Below are 11,210 nucleotides of genomic sequence, written 5' to 3' on the forward strand. Positions count from 1 at the left end.
TTTAAAATGTTTTTCTGGCCGGATGCAGTGGCTCATGCCTGTAATCCCAGTACTTTGGGAGGCCGAAGCGGGTGGATCACCAGGTCAGGAGATCGAGACTATCCTGGACAACATGATGAAACCCTGTTTCTACTAAAAATACAAAAATTAGTCAAACGTGGTGGCACGTGCCTGTAGTCCTAGCTACTCAGAAAGCTGAGGCAGGAGAAGCACTTGAACCTGGGAGGCGGAGGTTGCAGTTTTTCTTCAAAGACCTATCTGATTTCCATATGCAGGATAACACATTCAAACTCTTATTTGTTGTTAATGTAAGATTTAATTCATATAGGTTTTTTTTTTCTTTGAGGAGTCTCTATCGCCCATACTGGAGTGCAGTGGCACAATCTCACTGCAACCTCCGCCTCCCAGGTTCAAGTAATTCTCATGCTTTAGCTTCCCAAGTAGCTGGGATTACAGGTGCATGCCAACATGCCTGGCTAATTTTTGTATTTTTAGTAGATACAGGGATTCACCATGTTGGCCAGGCTCGTCTCGAACTCCTGACCTTTGGTCATCCACCTGCCTCAGCCTCCCAAAGTGTTGGGATTACGGGGTGAGCCACTACGCCAGGCCTGCTTTTAATTTTGTGAATGGTCTGATAACATTCATTGTTCATTGATTAAATTCATTGTTGTGATGTTTTAAGCTTGGTGACTTAATGTTGTTGATGAACAATGCAACTAGTTGCCAAAAGCCTGATATTACACTTTACTACCCAACTACAGCTGATGCTCAAATAATGACATTGGGATATGATTTTAAAATTTATTTTCCTGAAATAATGTGTGTGTCAAATCTTAACACCCCATTGTATTCCTTGTCAGTAATTTTGAAGACAACAACAACAAAAAACCTCCTTCTCTTTATATCACTGTTTTGGCCTATTTGCATTGCTATAAAGGAACACTTGAGGATGGATAATTTATGAAGAAAGATTTATCTGGCTCATGTTCCACAGGCTGTATAAGAAGCATGGTGCCCACATCTGCATCTAGTGAGAGCCTCAAACTGCTTTCACTCATGGTGCAAGGGAAAGGGGAGCAACTTGTGCAGAGATCACATGGCAAAAGAGGCAAGAGAGAGTAGAGAGGGAGGCTCTTTTTAAATACCAGCTCTCAAGGTGTATTAGTCCATTTTTCCACTGCTAATAGAGACATACTGGAGACTGGGTAATTTGTAAAGGAAAGCAGTTTAGTTGACTCACAGTTCTCCATGGCTGCGGAGGCCACACAAAATTTACAATCATGGTGGAAGAGGGAGCAAACATGTTCTTCTTCACATGGCAGCAGCAAGGAGAAATGCTGAGCAAAAGGGGGAAAAACCTCATATAAAACTATCAGACCTCATGAGAACTCAATCGCTATAACAAGAACAGCATGAGGGTTAACTGCCCCATGATTAAATTATCTCCCACTGGGTCCCTCCCACAACATGGGGATTATGGGAACTACAATTCACGATGAGATTTGAGTTGGGCACAGCCAAACCATATCACGAAAGAACTAAGAGTGCGAAGTCACCATCCCCCAGAGAGGGCATTAATGTATTCACAAGGGATCCACCTTAAACCTCAGGACCCAAATATTTCCCATCAGGCCCCACCTCTAACATTAGGGATCAAATTTCAATATGCAGTTTGGGGGACGAACGTCCAAAGTATAGCAATCAGCCTTTTAAAACTTACCCTTTTCATTCTGAGATAATTGCAGATTTACCTGCAGTTGTAAGAAGTAGTATAGGGGCTGAGTGTGGTGGCTTATGCTTATAAACCCAGTGCTTTGGGAGGCCAAGGTGGGAGGATGTCTTGAGCCCAGGAGTTGAAGACAGTCTGGGTCATACAGCAAGACCCTGATCTACAAAAAATTGAAAGTTAACCAGGCATGGTGGTGTGCATCTGTAATCCAGCTACTTGGGAGGCTGAGGCGGGAGGGTGGCTTGAGTCCAGGAATTTGAGGCAGCAGTGAGCTACAATCACATCACTGCACTCCAGCTTGGTTGGCAGAGTGACACCCTGTCTCTAAAAAAAGAAAGAAAGAGAAATAGTTCAGAGATTCTTTGTGCCCTTTGCCCAGTTTCTCCAAAAGGTAAAATCTTGCAAAACTCTACAATAATATTACTATCAGGATATTGGCATTGTTACAGTCAAGATACAGAACTCTTCCATCACCATAAGAATCCCTCATGGTGCTCTTTAATAGGCACAGCAACTTTCCACCTGCTTCCACTCCTCCTATATGCCATTAGTTCTCCATTTTTATAAACTTGTCCTTTCAAGATCGCAATATAAAGGAGAACTATAGCATGTAACCTTTTGGGATTGGCATTTTTTTTTTTTGCTCAGCATAATTCTCTGGAGATTCATCCAGTTTATTGCCTGTATCAGTAGTTTGTGTCTTTTTATTGCTGAATAATATTCCATAATATCCACAGTGTATTTAACCATTATCAGTTGAAGAACATCTGGGCTAATTATGAATAAAGTTACTATAAAATTTGTGTCTAGGTTTTTGTGTGAACATGAGTCTTTATTTCTTTGAGACAAATGCCCAGAAGTGCAATTCCTAAGCCATATGGTAGTTGCATGCTTAATTTTTCAGAATCTGACAAACTGATTTCCAGAATGGCCATATCATTTTTTTCCCACTAGTAAACTATGAGTGATTCTTTGCATCCTCACCAGAATTTGATGTTGTCACTTCTTTGTTTTAGTAATCTTGCTAGGTATATATCAATATCTCATTGTAGTTTTAATTTGCATTTCCCTAATGGCTAATGATATAGAACATCTTTTTTCATTTGCCAATTTGCAATCTTGTGTATCCTCTTCAGTAAAATCTCTTTTCATTACCATGTTTGTTTCCTTTTACTATTGAATTTTGAGAGCTGTTTATATATTCAAAATGCTAGGCCTTTGTCAGATATGTGTTTTACAAATATTTTCTCCCATTCTGTAGCTTGTCTTTTCATTCTCTTAACAGGGTCTGTCACAGAGCAAAAGTTTTTAACGGGTGAAGTTACATTTATCAACTTTTCTCTTACGAGTGATGTTTTTAGTGTTAAGACTCTTTGTCTAGCTCTAGCTCTTAAAGATTTTCTCTTTTTTTCCTAAAAGTATTATAGTTTGACATTTTACATTTAAGTCGGTGATCCATTTTTAGTTAATTGTTATATAAGGTATGAGTACTTTTTTGCCTGCTTTATTAGTCTATTCTCACACTGCTATAAAGATACTACCTGAGACTGGGTAATTTATAAAGAAAGGAGGTTTAACTGACTCACAGTTCCACATGGCTGAGGAGGCCTCAGGAAACTTACAATCATAGCAGAGGGCAAAGGGGAAGCAAGTACCTTCTTCACAAGGTGAAGACAGGCAAGAGAGAGAGAGCTCAGGGAAATTGCCAGACTTATCAAACAACCAGATCTCAGGTGAAAACACTTACTATCATGAGAACAGCATTGGAGAAACCACCCCCATGAGAAATCACTCACTATCATGAGAACAGCGTAGAGGAAACTGCCCCCATGATCCAATCACCTCCCACCAGGTCCCTCCCTCAACATGTGGGGATTACAATTCAAGATGAGATTTGGGTGGGGACACAGACCCAGACCATATCATTCCACCCCGGCCCCTCCCAAATGTCATGTTCTTTTCATATTTCAAAACCAGTCATGCCTTCCCAACAGTTCCCCAAATTCTTAACTCATTCAATCATTAACTCAAAAGTCCAAGTCCAAACTCTCATCTGAGACAAGGCAACTCCCTTCCACCAATAAGCCTGTAAAATCAAAAGCAAGTTAGTACTTCCAAGGTACATGGGGGTACAGGTATTTGATAAATGTTCCCATTCCAAATGGGAGAAATTGTCCAAAACAAAGGGGCTAGAGGCCCCATGCAAGTCCAAAATCCAAACAGGGCAGTCATTAAATCTTAAAGCTTCATGATGATCTCCTTTAACTCCATATTTCCCATCCAGGTCATGCTGATGCAAAATATAGGCTCCCGAGGCCTTTGGCAGCTCCACCTCTGTGACACTGCAGGATACAGCCCCCATGGCTGCTTTCACGGGCTGGTGTTAAGTGTCTGCAGCTATTCCAGGCACAAGGTGCAAGCTGTGGATGGCTCTATCATTCTGGGGTCTGAGGTGGCCCTCTTCTCACAGCTGCACTAGGCAGTGCACCAGTGGGGACTCTGTGTGGGGGCTCCAACCCCACATTTCCCCTCTGCATTGCCCTAGTAGAGGTTCTCCATGAGGGCTCCACCCCTGAAGCAGGCTTCTGCCTGGACATGCAGGTGTTTCCATACATCCTCTGAAAACTTGGCAGCCTCAACTCTTGTCTTCTGTGCACCCGCAGGCCCAACACCACATGGAAGCTGGCAAGGCTTGGGGCCTGCACCCTCTGAAACAGGGCCCAAACTGTACCTTGCTCCCTTTTAGTCACAGCTGGAGCTGGAGCAGCTGGGACACAGGACACTAAGTTGTGAGGCTGCACAGAGCAGCAGGGTCCTGAGCTTGGCCCACAAAACAATTTTTCCCTCCTAGGCCTCTGGGCTTGTGATGGGAGGGGCTGCCTTGAAGATCTGTGACATGGAAATGGAGACATTTGCTCCACTGTCTTGGCTATGAACATTCAGATCCTGGTGACTTATGCAAATTTCTGCAGCTGGCTTGAATTTCTCCCCACAAAATGGCTTTTTCTTTTCTACCTCATGGTCAGGCTGCAAATTTTCCAAACTTTTATGCTCTGCTTCCCTTTTAAATATAAGTTCCATTCAAATCATCTCTTTGTGAACACATATAACTGTATGCTTTCAGGAAAAGACAGATCAACTCTTGAATGCTTTGCTGCTTAGAAATTTCCTCTGTCAGATACCCTAAATCATCTCTTTCAAGTTCAAAGTTCCACAGATCTCTAGGACAGGAGCAAAATGTCGCCAGTCTCTTTGCTAAAGAATAGCAACAGTAACATTTGCTCCAGTTCCCAACAAGTTCCTCATCTCCATCTGAGACCACCTCAGCCTGGAATTCATTGTCCATTTCACTATCAGCATTTTGGTCAAAACCATTCAATAAGTCTCTAGGAAGTTCCAAACTTTCCCTCATTTCCCTGTCTTCTTCTGAGACCTCCAAACTATTCTAACCTCTGCCTGTTACCCAGTTCCAAAGCTGCTTCCATATTTTCAGGTTATTTTTATAGTAGTGCCCCACTCCCAGTACCAATTCTCTGTATTAGTTCTTTCTCACACTGCTGTAAAAGTACTACCTGAGACTAGGTAATTTATAAAGAAAGGAGATTTAATTGACTCACAATTCTGCATGGCTGGGGGGACCTCAGGAAACTTACAATCATGGTGGAAGGTGAAGGGGAAGCAAGGCTTGTCTTACATGGCAGCAGGTGAGAGACAGCGAGCGAGAGAGAGAACGAGAGAGAGAGAGAGCGAGTGCAGGGGAAATTGCCACACACTTATCAACCAGATCTTGAGAGAACTGTCTCACTGCCACAAGAACAGCATGGGGGAAACTGCCCATGCTGAAATCACCTCCCACCAGGTCCCTTGCTTGACACATGGGGATTACAATTCAAGATGAGATTTGGGTGGGGACACAGAGCCAAATCATATCACCTGCAGATATGCAATTGCTCCAGCACCAATTAGACTTCTAACATCTTTTAATCCCTTAAAACCTTAAACGGGTGAACAGCAAAGTTTCATTATCATGTATTATCATACAGGATGCTTTCATGCATAGTAATGAAAGTTAGTTTGATTGCAGTTTATTTTTGGACACATTTTACTCTGTCATTGGTTCTTTTAAAAACATAATTACGCATAGAATAAGATGTTTAACTTATATTTTTTCCATTGTTACCCTGATACGCTTTTGTGCAGCTTGTAAGATGAAATGTTATCTAGTATTATGACATACACATTTGTGTCTTATTTTTGACTTTAATGAGGATGTTTCTAATCTACCCTTATGTAATATAAATGCTAGTTTGAGGATTGAGAAAAAAATATTTTATCATATTAAGCATATATCATTTTACAGTTAAAATATATTATACATATTTTATAGTTCAAGGTTTTTATCCAGAACAAGTATTGGATTTTATCTAATGGCTTTTTAGTGTCTAAGGAAATGATAATTAAGATGATACTTATCTATCAGTATCTAATATAGTAATTTATACGAACAGATTTCCTGATATTGAACCAGTCTTTTATTCCTAGAATAAACCATGTTTGGTCATGTAGTATTGATTTTGAATATAATTCTTTGCTAATATTTTCTTCAGAATTTTATAACTATTTCCTGTATGTGTTTTTCTCTATAGAATCTTTTATGGGGAGAAGTAGTTCCAAAATGGAAACTCTGCTTTTTATGTTCTAAAGCAGCAGTCCCCAACGTTTTTGGCACCATGAACTGGTTTCATGGAAGACAAATTTTCTACAGACTGGAGACAGGCTGGGGGGCGGGGGGAGGGTTTCAGGATGAAACTGTTCCACCTCAGATCACCAGGCATCAGATTACCATAAGGAGCGGGCAACATAGATCCCTCGCATGCACAGTTCACATTAGGGTTTGTGCTCCTACGAGAATCTAATGCTGCGACTGATCTGACAGGAGGCAGATCTCTGGCCTTACTGCTTGCTCACCCACCACTCACCTCCTGCTGTGCAGCCCAGTTCCTAACAGGCCCTGATGTGTACCGGTTGGTGGCCTGGGGATTTGTGATACCTGCTCTTGAACAGTCCAAATAGCATTGGGACTACCTGTCTTTTTTATTTGTTTGTTTTTTGTTTTTGAGACAGAGTGTTGCTCTGTCACCCAGGCTGAGGTACAGTGGTGCCATGTCGGCTCACTGCAACCTCCACCTCCAGGTTTAAGCAATTCTCCTCCCTCAGCCTCCAGAGTAGCTGGCACCACAGGCATGCCCACCACGCCTGGCTAATTTTTTTATTTTTAGTAGAGACAGAGTTTTCCCATGTTGGCCAGGCTGGTCTCGAACTCAAGTGATCTGCCTGCCTGGGTCTCCCAAAGTGCTGGGATTACAGTGAGCTACAGTGCTCTGCTGGGATTATCTGTTTTTTATAGGCTTAGAAATAGTCCCAGCTGGGCATGGTGGCTCATGACTGTAATCCCAGCACATTGGGAGGCCCAGGCAGGTGGATAGCTTGAGCCCAGGAGTTTGAGAACAGTCTAGGCAACATGGCAAAACTTCATCTCTATAAAAAACACAAAAATTAGCCAGGTGTGGTGGCACACACAGCTACTCGGGAGGCTGAGGTGGGAGGATCACCTGAGGCTGGGAGGTCAGAGGCTGCAGTGAGCAGGGATGCCATGCCCTGCACTCCAGCCTGGGTAACATACTGAGATCCTGTCTCAAAAAAGGAAAAAGAGTCCCATGTGAAACTGTCTTGACATAGTCTTTTGGGGAAGACAAGTCTTTAAAAAGTTTTAGGTAAGTTTATAGTAACTGAGCTATTTAGACCAATTTTGGGAAGTTATATTTTAATAACATTGTTTTATTAGAACATTATATATTATATCCAGGTTTTCAAATTTAGTAGCACGGGGTTTAGTAAAGTATTGTTTTATTGTTTTGTTAAGTTAATCTCTAACTGTAATTGTTTCATTTATTATATCTCATTTATATAATTAAATTTTTTCTTTAAAAATTAGAAAAACAGGCCGGGCGCAGTGGCTTACGCCTGTACTCCCAGCACTTTGGGAGGCTGAGGCAGGCAGATCACAAGGTCAGGAGATGGAGACCATCCTGGCTAACAGGGTGAAACCCCATCTCTACTAAAAAATACAAAGAAGAAAACTAGCTGGGCGTGGTCGTGGGCGCCTGTAGTCCCAGCTACTCGGGTGGCCTGAGGCAGGAGAATGGTGTGAACCTGGGAGGCAGAGCTTGCAGTGAGCCAAGATCATGCCACTACACTCCAGCCTGGGTGATGGAGCGAGACTCTGACCAAAAAAAAAAAAAAAAAAATTAGAAAAACAGCAAGTTTATTGCTTTGAACACTGCCCAGCAAAGAACCAACTTTTGGACCCTTTAAAAATATTCTGACATTTGGCCGAGTGTGGTGGCTCACACCTGTAATCCCAGCACTTTGGGAGGCCGAGGTGGGTGGATCGCCTGAGGTCAGGAGTTTGAGAACAGACTGACCAAGAGGGTGAAACCCCATCTTTACTAAAAATACAAAAATTAGCTGGGCGTAGTGGCAGGTGCCTGTAAGCCCAGCTACTCGGAGGCTGAAGCAGGAGAATCACTTGAAGCTGGGAGGCAGAGGTTTCAGTGAGCCAAGATTGCACCATTAGACTCCAGCCTAGGCAACAGAGTAAGACTCTGTCTCAAAAAAAAAAAAAAAAAAAATTCTGACTTTTAAAAAAATTTTGGATTTATTCAATATCTGCCTTTTTCTTTATTAATACCATCCCTCTACTTTCCTCCTATTTATTTTTATTGCTCTTTTTCTAAATTCTAACATTGGATACTTACTTCAATTATTTTAGTTTTGTTTATTAATGTAAGAATTTAAGCCATAGAATTTCCTCTGAACACTTCCATAGTTATATCCCACAGGTTCTGATAAATTTCCATTTTATCCAATAATTATTTAAAAATTGTGAAATCAAAATTTCCAGGTGGGAGGTAGAGGGGATCATGGCGGACGGGAGGCAGGACTAGATTGAAGTTCTGGACAGAGCAGCATGCAGAGGCTTGCATTGTGAATTTTAGCTCCAGATCAACTGCAAGAAAGAAACAGCAATCCCGAGAGGACCTACAGACCCTCGGAAGAAAGCGAACTGCTCCTGTAGGACCTGGGAGACACCCCAAATACTGTACTGCAGAAGCGGGAAAGGGAGACCCTCTTCTCCCGAACACACACCCCCACTGGAGAAGCTGAGGATCTGTTTGCAGAAGTTTCCAACTTTACCTGGAGCTGAGTCAAGTTAGAGAGCCAAGCAAAAATACAGGGGTAGAGGAAGCAGCAGAAAGGTCCCAGGAGCTTGCTGGGTCCCCAAGCAGCCCATTCCTGCCTGGCACCACAGGGAACCATAGGGAGGGTGGCCAGAGGACCAGTGAATAAAACTCCACAGGAAGAAGGAATTCTCTAGCTGAATTTTGTAACAACTTGAACTGGGTGAGAAGCCTCCTGGCCAGAACTCAGGGGAGGGCAGGAATCTGGAGCGCAGACTTCACAGGTAGGGGAAGAACTGAAGCCCTTTTCTTTCGCAGCTGGGAGACGGATAGCCTCGGGCAAGTGTTCAAGCATATCTCGTCCTCCACCTGGAAACAGACTCAGAGCTGTTGAGGGGAGCACGGCAGGAGTGAGACTGGCCCTTTGGTTTGCATGGGAGCCTGGTGAGGCCTGTGACTACCAGCTTTCCTCCACTTGCCAGACAACCTGTGTGACTTAGCAGAGGCAGCCATAATCCTCCTAGGTACGCAACTCCAATGACCTGGGAATCTCACCTCAATTCCCCACAGCAGCTTCAGCAAGACCCACCCAAGGAGAGTCTGAGCTCAGACACGCCTAGGCCCACCCCCACCTGATGGTCCTTCCCTACCCACCCAGGCAGCAGAAAACAAAGGGCATATAACCTTGAGAGCTCTAGGGCCGCGCCTACTGCCAGTCTCTCTCCACACTACTACAGCCAATGCTTTCTGAAAAGCGCCACCTCCTGGCAGGAGGCCAACCAGCACAAAAATAGAGCATTAAACCACCAAAGCTAAAGACCCTCATGGAGTCCATTGCACCATCGGCCACCTCCACTGGAACAGGAGCTGGTATCCATGGCTGAGAGAACCATAGACAGTTCAAATCACAGGACTCTGTGCAGACAACCCCCTGCATCAGCCCGGAGCTGGGTAGACTTGCTGGGTGGCCAGACCCAGACAAATATCACTGCAGTTTGTCTCACAGGAAGCCACATCCATAGGAAAAAGGGGAGAGTCAAGGGAACACCCTGTGGGACAAAAAAACTGAACAAAAGGCTTCAGCCCTAGACCTTCCCTCTGACAGAGCCTATCCAAATGAGAAGGAACCAGAAAACCAACCCTGGTAATATGACAAAACAAGGCCCTTCAACACCCCCCCTAAAATCACACTACTTCATCAACAATGGATCCAAACCAAGAAGAAATCCCTGATTTACCTGAAAAACAATTCAGGTGGTTAGTTATTAAGCTAATCAGGGAAGGATCAGAGAAAGACGAAGCCCAATGCAAGGAAATCCAAAAAATGATACAAGAAATGAAGGGAGAAATATTCAAGGAAATAGATAGCTTAAAGAAAAAACAATAAAAAAATTCAGGAAACTTTAGTCACACTTTTAGAAATGCAAAATGCTCTGGAAAGTCTCCGCAATAGAATTGAACAAACAGAAGAAAGAAATTCAGAGCTTGAGGACAAAGCCTTCAAATTAACCCAATCCAACAAAGAAAAAAAATAAGAAAATATGAACAAAGCCTTCAAGAAGTCTGGGGTTATGTTAAATGATGAAACCTAAGAATAATCAGTGCTCCTGAGGAAGAAGAGAATTCTAAAAGCCTGGAAAACATATTGGGGGGAATAATTGAGGAAAACCTCCCCGGCCTTGCGACAGACCTAGAATCTAAATACAAGAAGCACAAAGAACACCTGGTAAATTCATCGCAAAAGATCTTTGCCTAGGCACATTGTTATCAGGTTATCCAAAGTTAAGATGAAGGAAAGAATCTTAAGAGCTGTGAGACAGAAGATGCAGGTAACCTATAAAGGCAAACCTATCAGATTAACAGCAGATTTCTCTGCAGAAACCCTACAAGCTAGAAGGGATGGGGGACCTATCTTCAGCCTCCTCAAACATAATAATTATCAGCCAAGATTTTGTATTCGGTGAAACTAAGCATCACATATGAAGGAAAGATACAGTCGTTTTCAGACAAACAAATGCTGAGAGAATTTGCCATTACCAAGCCATCATTATAAGAACTGCTAAGAGGAGCTCTAAATCTTGAAACAAATCCTGGAAACACATCAAAACAGAACCTCTTTAAAGTATAAATCACACAGGACCTGTAAGTCAAAAATACAAGTGAAAAAGCAAAAACAAAAACCGAAAAACCCCAAAGTACACCAGCAACAAAGGGCACGTTGAAAGCAATGGTACCTC

Source organism: Pan paniscus, chromosome 2, assembly GCF_029289425.2.
Source record: "Pan paniscus chromosome 2, NHGRI_mPanPan1-v2.0_pri, whole genome shotgun sequence".
Taxonomy (NCBI): Eukaryota; Metazoa; Chordata; class Mammalia; order Primates; family Hominidae; genus Pan; species Pan paniscus.